The sequence below is a fragment of the Molossus molossus genome, unplaced genomic scaffold (genome assembly GCF_014108415.1).
Source record: "Molossus molossus isolate mMolMol1 unplaced genomic scaffold, mMolMol1.p scaffold_m16_p_6, whole genome shotgun sequence".
Classification (NCBI taxonomy): domain Eukaryota; kingdom Metazoa; phylum Chordata; class Mammalia; order Chiroptera; family Molossidae; genus Molossus; species Molossus molossus.
In genome coordinates this window covers 35,142,211-35,152,289 of record NW_023425399.1, presented here as the reverse complement: position 1 = coordinate 35,152,289, position 10,079 = coordinate 35,142,211, and the positions used below count along the sequence as shown (strand labels likewise).

General features: G+C 40.7%; 1 pseudogene; it reads right to left on the bottom strand.

Moving 5' to 3' along the window:
* Nucleotides 1-4,779: 4,779 nt before the first annotated feature.
* The window catches only part of LOC118618532, a 128,806-nt pseudogene continuing 123,506 nt past the window's right edge, over nucleotides 4,780-10,079 (bottom strand).

Genomic DNA, 10,079 nt, shown 5'->3' with positions numbered 1-10,079 from the left:
ACTGATGTTTTACCGGCTACCTGGGCATCCCTTAGTCAAGCTGACACATAAAATGAACCACTGCAGATAGTTGTGGTCATACAACATTTTGAATGTGTTCAATGTCAATGAAATGTACATTTAAAAATTGTTAAATGGTAAACTTTATCTTATGTATTTTACTACCATAAAGGGGTCTCAAAATTTATTATCTTCATCCCCCACAAGATAGGAGTTTTACCCTGTTTGGCAGTCATTCAGTCCTTCTATTTCACATTTATTGAGAAGGAAAAGCACAGAGCATCATGGGAGCTCCAGGAAACCAGAGGGCCTCTTAATGGCCAGCCACCATCCTACTCTTCACTTCTTCCCTGAGGAGTATCTTGTAAGTGGGGATTTTTCCGTTTTCTTTGATGAGTTAGACATGACATTTGACCTCAAAGAGCTTTTGCTCTGTGTCAAAGGCCAACCTGTGCAAGAATAACCCTAGCACAAAGCCACACTAGAGATTTAACAACATCATATGCTTACAGCACTCAGCACAAGCCTGACGTACAAGAAACCATAATATGACATCACCCTGTGATTCACAGAATCACCAGCTTCTCACCACTATGTACCACCTCCTGGAGGATTTATAACAAACTCTAAGGGAACACAGACTAATGCATTTTAAAGTCTGTTATCAAGTATTTTGCTGATTTTATGTTGAGTGTTTGGGGAAAACCAAAGAAAAAAAATATGTCCTATTCCCTAAAGCACCAGAGTGGAAAGAACACAGACAGGAAAGAGTCGGTCTTATGTCTGTTTTAGGCTGGGTTTCTCCAGAGGTTTCCTTGAGGCAAGGCAACAGCAGGTGTTTATTTGCAGGTGGCCCTGGGAAGCACCATCAGGGAACCTGATGACTGTCAAGGGGAGGAATCCAATGCAGGGTGAGTTGATAAGCAGTTACCTGCCAGTAACCAGGGCTCAACTCCACTGGGCATCTCCGGGAGACAGTGTGGATCACCTGGCTGTGGCCTCACCTGGGGCAAAGCAGTGTGTTTATCCTCCAGGTACCCTCCAGTGTTGGCTGAAGGCAGCTCGTTGAAGTGTTAACTTCTCAGCCCTTCCAACCTGTCTGCTTTACAAACCAAGAGAAAGCACTCAGGTCAGAGCAGCTGTGTCTGCACACTGAACTCATCCACATAGGCTGAAATGGCAAAGACCAAGGGGATGTGGGAGGGGGCCCCACCAGGGCTGCCTGTACCACAAACTTGGACAATGTTCGACACCATAAAAAAACCTGTCCATTAGTTTCTTAGGGCTGCAAAGTACCACAAATTAGGTGGTTTAAAAAATAAAAAGAAATGTATTCTTTCACAGTCCTAGAGGCTAGAAGTCCAAAATAAAAGTTTCAGCAGGGCCATGCCACTTCTGGGTCTTTGGGTAGACTCCTCCCCTGGTTTATCCTAGTTTCTGGTGGTGCCCATCAGTCTTGGCATCTGGGGGCTTACAGCTGAATCCCCCCCCACTCTGCTCTGTCCTCACAAGGAGTTCCCCTGTAAGTCTCTGTCCTCTCATGACATTTCCTTCCTTCTGTGAAGACAGCAGTCATATTGGAGTAAGGGCCCACTCTTCACCTGATTACACCTTCAGACACTCTCTTTCCAAATAAGGTCACATTTACACATTCCTGGGGTTTAGAATGTCAACATATCATTTTAGGGCCCACAATTCAACCCCTAACAACCTCTCTGACCTCCATGTTGGTTTTTTTTTTTGGAAAATGGGGACAATAGTTTATATCCTATAGGTTTGTTCTGAGTGAGGAAAACAAAACCTGGATTACATAAAAGACCACTCAGCAATCCGTGAGGATCAGATAAAGGCTGCTCTGTGGGAAATGCAGGGAGCTGTAATAGGATTGTCCAGTAATAGTTAAGCTTTGAAACAAACAAAGAATCTGAGCAGAAATACACAAAAACATTTTTTAAAAGGCTTAATGCATAATCTAATGGAAGCATTTATGTCTCTAAGGAATGTTTTGATTGAAAGTGGGTTTGTTCAGCCCTGGAAACAGAGTCGGACAGCAAAGATGATACCTGGGCTGCTCACCAGAGAAGCCCCTTTTTTTCTGTACCCAGAAGGTCATTGCTGGAACCCTTGAACACCAGAACCTTGTCCCTACTTGCAGGGCCTGATATTGGCTCACCTAAGGGCCTGCTGAGTCTGACTTGCTTCCACATGTCACCTGCCTTCTCTGGAAGACAACTCAGGGGCTGCACATCCCCCACATCTTCTTATGTTTATATGTAAATAATCACCGGCATTGTAATTTCATGCGGCAGACATAGCCATTGGCTTCCTCACCCCTGAGAGGCACATGCCTTCAGCAGGTGCTGATGCTCAGACCTAGGAACACTGGGAGGAGGGCAGAAGGATCTCTCAGCTCACTGTGCCTCTTAGTTGCCTTCAAACACACGTCTTTGTCTTTCTTTTTTATTTTTTAAATGGAAATATGTCTTTATTAAATAACTTTTAATATCAGAAAAATAAAACTCTTGTAATTCTCTTTACAGCAAATATATAATAGCAGTGCTTTGGCCCCCTTAAGTTAAAGGCCCTTTATCATAAAATGCATGGCTTTAAATTTCACTCAAATTGAATCTATACTCACTATGACTTCCCTACATATAGATACCAAAGAGTGCAGCAAAATGAGCAAATATTAAACTCTGTTGGTAATTCATCGTTCTTAGTTTGTGGTTTTAGAAACAGTACATGTACCTAATACATATGCTGATTCCTTGGCTTATTAGTTGCAGTGTCCAATGCAACGAAATACAAGATACATGCTTGTGAACATTCGTTCACATCTACAAGACGGCCACTAGAGAGTGGGCTTCAATACCGACATTTAACTACCCCACAAGCAATTAGCATTACATCAAAACATGCCATCAAGGCAGTTTCTTGTACTGAAAAAAAATCAAAATAAAAATCGTTATTTGTAAACTTTTATACGAATGTAACTCTTCAAGTGGAAATAAAAAATAAAATTTGTCACCCTGGCTGGTTTGGCTCATTGGCTAGAGCATCAGCCCTCAGACAAATGAGTCATGGGTTCGATTCCAGTCAAGGGCATGTACTTCTGTCGCAGTTTGACCCTGGCCCTGTTCAGGGTCGTGCAGAAGGCACCCAGTTGATAAATCTCTCTCACATCGATGTTTCTCTCTCTCTCCGTCCCTCCCACTCTATCTGAAGATAAATAGAAAAATGTCCTCGGGTGAGGATTTTAAAAAATCAATTAAAAAAAAATAATAAAATTTGTCCACTATTCAATACACATAAAATTTTGATTTTTGTTATACTGAGGAAAGAAAGCTCTTTTGTGTTGGGAAAATAAAGCTTCAAAAACTAATTCGTAGAAAAACCCACCAATTTAATGTTTTGTCCTTTCACTGCAGGTGAACTCATAGACTTCATGAATTTGGGACACACTGCAGGTGAAGTCATAGACATCCACGGGTTAAATGGAAAAGTGTATCTTAAAGAACCCTTGCCTTGTGATTGAGAATAGTTTTGAAATGAAGTAAACTGATTAGAGGTTATCACAGCTGCTTGGTGAATTATCACCCCCAAGAGTATTATTACCCCTGTATTTCTCCCCCTTCCCTAAATTACTAAACATAAATATATATTTATAATGTGTAAGACAAATATGGATTGAACATAAAATGTTTCACATTCTGATCTAGAGTCTAAAAATTAATCAAAGCTTGATGAGGCTAATGAATGGAATGTTCGCATCCTCAGTTATTAACCAATATAAATGAATCTGAAAGCCCATCCTAAAATGGGGAAACCCAGGTGGCATTTCCATGTTCACCGAGGGAGGCAATGGGTAGCAGTTCACCATTGAAACAATCGTGTTCCTGACCCCACTGGTCATAACAGCTGGGTGAGATGAAGGAATGGAGTTTTTGTCCAAAATTATAATTAGTGATAAGTAAACTGCCATCAGCCTTATTATTACTAATAAGTAATTCATAATGCATTGAAAAGTTATTTGCAATCCTGCAGAATTGGGCATTAATTGTTCTAAAATAAGACACAGCCCAACCAGTGTGGCTCAGTGGATTGAGCATCATCCTAAGGACTGAGAGGTCTTGGTTTGATTCCCAGTCAGGGCACATGCCCAGGTTGCAGGATCAATCCCCGGGGGGGGGGGGGGGGGGGGCGTGCAGGAGTCAGCCAATGGATGTTTCTCACATTGACGTTTCTATCTTTCTCTCTAAATAATCAGTAAAAACACATTGGGGGAAAAAAAAGGAACAGACCTGTTCTGTCAAAAGTGCAGTGTAAAGACAGCAGCCCTAGAAGTGTCTGAATCATCTGTAATGCCAAGTACCATCTGTAAACTCTTCTTAATGTGGTTAGGCTTTGAGATCCATTGTGTTGAAATCTTAGACATATACATTTTTCTCATAGGCTCACACAACCTATGATGATCTTCACTCCACCGAGCTGAACTTGAGATTTAGCACTTCTTATATGTCTCTGGGTCTATAGGATAATATTAATAATTCAAACCAAACTAATAGATAAGAGACCACTTAGGTTTAGTGTGACCATAGCAGCCTTTTACAAGTTTGCTAAAGACTTTAGCCTAATTCAAAAAAAGCCTGATGCAGTCATAAGAAGGCATTTTATTGGGGAATAATTATTTTATTTATTGGGGGTACAATTATACCCAGAAAATTATTTTACCCTTTATGAGTCCATATAGAGATACAGTATTTATGTATATATACATAGTTAAGAGTGAATTTGGATTGCCTGCATAACTTCCATCTGGCAAACTGGACATGATGGTGTTCTCAGATCTTGTTGGCACATTCTATGCAGAAGAGGTTGTGGCCACATGAAACTAAGGCAGTAATAACTTCATTCTGAAAGCAAATCAGTTATGCTTTCACCTTAATCCAGGCGGTGAGCTGGAGGTGGAACCACACTGGAAGAGGAGTAACTATTGGCACCATTAGAAAAAGCAAGGATGTATATGGGAAGGAAGGCCAACATGATTGCCTGTACTAGGTGGGTTGCTCGTAAACCTCTGAGCAAGTGCATGTTCAACGCTCTCAGGAAAAGTAGGAGACAAAGGAAGGGTAGATGGCCTACTTCCTCTAGGTTGAGTTATCATGTTTCCAGAAGGATCACTCCCAAAGCCAGAAAGTGGGTTAACGGTACAAATGGAGTCCAGAGAGTTTGCACAGATGGTGGTAAAGAGGCAAAGCCTTGAGAGTCAACTGAAGATCTTCTGAGCCTACAGATGGTAGTGTATCTTCAAACCAAAAATGTCCTGTGCTAAATGGACTTGTTGGACTAAAGTCGGCCAGCCTATTGCTTCCAAAGTAGGAATCTGTGGAACCACTACCCAGAGAACTGGAACTATCATTTTGATAATTGAATATCATTCTTGCAGGGCTAGGAGGAACTGGATTGGAGGAGAGCCACAGAGAGCTAAGAGTGCCACTTTCAAAGCTTATATTGGTACCACTGCAAGGAAATCATTCTCTTCATTGAGTTCAACCCATGGCAATATGCATTCCTATTTCTTCTCGTGCCTTGTCAACATTTTCCTGTTACTTGAAGACAAGCTCTTTATCTCTGCTCAGTTACTATGTATGTGTGGGTTTGCTGATGAATTCTTTGGGCCCAACTACTAATCCTACCATACCATACCCTCACTTGAATGGTGGTTTGGCTAGGAAGATTAGGATTTGACAGCCCTCCCCTGGCAGGGCCATTTTTTTTCTGAGATGCTCGAATTATGGAGAAGTGTTCTGCAGCTGAGACGATTTCTCTTTTGGCCATGGCACATATATCCATTCAGTGACAACGAAAATGGGCTCTTCACCACAAATAGATTTCTTGAAGTACGTGTTTGTCTTGGCTCTCAGTACTTGAATGTTACAACCCTGGCAACCAACAGTCTCAGTGACATGCTCAGAGCTGGGCACAGGGATGCACTCGGTGGTGTTGAGGCTACCGTCCTCAGCAGGGCCTCCTGCTCCCTGTTCAGGTGAGCACCGCCCCGCAGCCACCAGACCCTAGGCATGGGACAGCATCGTCACCATCATGCCCTGGCATTATCCCTCTGTAGAGCACCCTACCTTTCTTGTTAGTTCCCGTCCAGGTCATGTGCACTTGAGTACCTTGGGAACCTTATTAAAAAGCAAATCCTGACTCAACATCTCTGACATGAAGTCTGAAAGTCTATGATTCTAACAAAGCCATTGGTGGTGCTGCTGCTGATTAAGTGGTGTCCAAGCTCTGAGAACCATTTGACCTGGTCCCTCAAACAATGGTCCAGAGACAAACACCCTGGGCATTGCCTGGGGGCATATTGTAAATGCAGTTCCTTGGACCCCAGTCAGACCTACAGAATCAGAATCTCAGGGGGAGGGGGAGGCCCAAGGACCTGTATTTAACAAGGTCTTTCAGTTCTTACACACATGAGAACACTGGTCTGGAATTTGTGTAACATGTGTATATTAGATGCAGCTTCATTTCCCTGTCTGCCAGGGAAGACTGAAGGAAGGAAGACATGTATGTGCTAAATCATATTAGCATCAGTGAACACCAAGAACAGGAACATTTAAGGGACCCCCTACCTCCACAATTCTCTGTGATCCTGTCAGATGAGTGAGCTCATGCATGCCAAGGGAAAGGAAGGAGGACAGGGAGCAACCCTGGAGCCCTGCAAATTCATGTCACCTGCAGACTATGCTGCTTGGTCCCAGGTGAAGAAAGGGACCATGAGCAAGGGAACCAGGAACTGCCTTTCATCATAGCAGGGAAATAATTGTCCTGAGTCTGTGCAGGACCTGCAGGAAGGCTCCTCTCTTCTTATTATTAATGACTTTTCTATGATTACAAAAGCAATACTCGATATTCATAGGATAGTTAGAGAATATAGAAAGACACAAAGAAAAGAAAAATTATCCACAATCCTACTTTCCAGATATGACCACTTTATCCATTTGATATTTTGGTGTATATTCTATATCATATCTAGACACACACATATACACTGCTACATAGATTAGAAATATTTATATAAATATAAATATACTCATATATACATATATGTGTTACATATAAAAATGTAAATGTGCATACACACATGGTATATGGTATACATGCATCTATACAGACACTATATTTATGATACTCATGTATACATACATGTATAAAATATTTTAATATAAATATTTGTATACATTTATTATAAATATATAATGTATGTAAACACATGCATGTTATATATAAATCATATACTTTATATAAAATACATGCATAGATATGCACAGATATCAATATAAATCTATATACTGTAAAAATATAAATATATTTTCTATAAATGTAAACATGCATATACAACTTTGTAACCTACTTCTTTATCACTTAGCACTACATCTCACTTGACCAACTTAAATGGGACAGTTACAAAGTGCAAATTATAAATTCCCCAGTTGTCCCCCACTTACCATCCCCTGCCCCCCCACAACTAGAGGTTATAAAGATTTATAGATTACATGAGGACTCAGTGGGAAGTGAAGAGGTAAAATCAGCCAGTGCTTCCCATTAGAACCAGTGAGCCAGGTAATTACATTGGGAGAGCCAGCTCCGATCCCAGGGTGCTGGGTCACCACCTGTCACACTGACGTCCTTCACACCCCAGCCCACATGCTCAGGACCAAATCCGGAGCCAGAGCCAAACCCGCCAGCCTCTAAAGCTTTCCTGTACATTACAGTTCAGACAACTCAACTCCCCAGTATTATGCTGAGCCTAACAATTTGCAGTGAACTGAAATTAATCATGTTTTGCGCCAACAGGATCCACTGTGGTGTCCTTAAAGGGTTAGAAATCATGATCATAAAACCACACAGGCAGACCTGTGGAAGATCTCAGATCTTCCACAAAACCTGAACTCCTCTTCTTCCCTTTGTCTTTTTTAAAAAGCCTATCCAGGTAGAGTCTAAAAAGTTTAAACAAAATGAGGCAGGCTTTCATTAAGATCCTTTAAAAATAAATGATTTCACAGAGCTCATTTCCATGTTTATTCTATTGATTCAATTTAAAACAAATTGTAACACAGAGCTCATAATAAACCCAAACAGTCCAGGGATCATTTTCATTTTTGGAATAATAAGTCTTCCTTTTTTTCTCCTTTTACTGCTGCAATTATGATAGAATAGAAAATTAGATTTTAATTAATCAGCAAGTGCTCCTGTCCTTCAATCACTGGGAATTTTGAGGCTGTAAAACTACAGTATAGAGAAGTCACTTGGCTTCAAAAGTGGCTGGGGAAAATACTCCTTCACCTGGCGCTTGTTTTTCAGAAGCGAAAGGCAATTCAAACCAAGTTTTTCAAGCTAGGGTGAAAACCTCATGCAGGGGCCAAGCAGGAAAGCTTTTGCTAATGCACATACGAGGTGCAGCACCCACAATCCCTCCTAAGACCTCAGAGGGTCAGTTTAGCCACTTTCCGAGTTAGAGGAGTTTGAGCCAGTAGACTTGCTACCCAGAGACACCTGCTTCTGTCACCAGGAGCCAACTTAGCATGTGGTAAGAATGCAATTGCAAATGCCATTTCTGCACATCTCAGCTCTCTCTTCCCAGCTGCCCAATGATCTCTTTTGTCTCAGGTACTGCCACTATAAGCCTTATTAATTATAGATCAATCTCTAATTTGAAGGCATGAACCAAGACTGTAGGGGGTCTCACTAATGTATGATTAAAAGCTTAGAGACTAATTATTTTGTAACAAAAAAAAAAAATCAGGCTGAGTTTATGTTTTCGCAAAGCAGTTTCTCAGCAATAAGCACATCAGTAAAGAATATTTTAAGATATACAAGCCATTTTTTTTAGTTTTTCTGTGACTCTTCTGTTGTTCAATTCTTTCACTGCTGATGGTTAAATGCTCATACATGTGTTTATATAGACACAGCAAGTGAGAGCAATTTATGAATTGATCAAAAGAACTTGGATGGGAAGGTGTTGACTAAACTTAGAGGCTAGTGTGAGCCAGGAAGATGTAGTCAAGTTCAAACATATGTATGAAATGTTAAAGAAGGTTTATCTATTAATGATTAATGATATAAGTTAAATAGAGACTATTCATTAAATAAATGTCTTTGCTGAACTATATAACTCATTAAGGAATAATGTAAGATATCCAGTCTCTACTGACAGCTACTAAATGTTGATCTTAAGATGTGTGGAGATCTCTGATGTGTTTTTACTTATCTTCATCAAAATGAGAAATAAAGATATTTCTAAAGCTGCATTTAGTCAATTACATTGTTCTACCATTTTGTGCAGGTTAAAATGCCCTTCATTTTATATCATGATAAGGATGGTACGTGGTAGTTTTATAGTTTTCTTTATATTATTAATTTATTTTTTTATGTTCTAACTTAAGAGAAAGACATCTGGTTACCTTAGGTGGGTTTTGTTTTGTTTTGTTTTGTTTTAATTATACGGATAAGTTTGTTATCAGTTAGAAGTGGTATTGGCTAAAAGTAACAGAAACTCAATTCACTATGGCTTAACCAATAAAGATTACTGTTCCTCACAGTGCAGTGTCTGGGGGCACAGGGGTATTGCCATTGCTTCTGTGTTTCTAACTGGCTACTCTGCCATCTTTATTTTGTCAGCCCATTGCCTTTAGATATGTATACTTATGGGCCCTCGAAGGTAGCTTCAGTTCCAGGCATCATATCTGTTCTCCAAGCCAGAGAAGGAGAAAACACAGTGCTTGAAGTGCTACGAGGTAGAGCAGAAAACTTCCCAGAACTGCCCCTCACCCCTAGCAGACTTCTGCTTCGGGCCCATTGGCTGGAATTGTGTCAAAGGGGCCGATGCTCATGCCTAGCTTCAGAATCCACTGAGAAACTGAGCCTTTACCTTCGCTTCAGTTCTGTACTGGAGACAGACAGGGGAAATGGGTCCAGAATACATGTTTTATTTCCCAACCAATAGGGCCTGCCATATCCATGAAATCAAGGTTTGACCTCTATCCCAATACTTTACAAGCCTTGATCCCTAA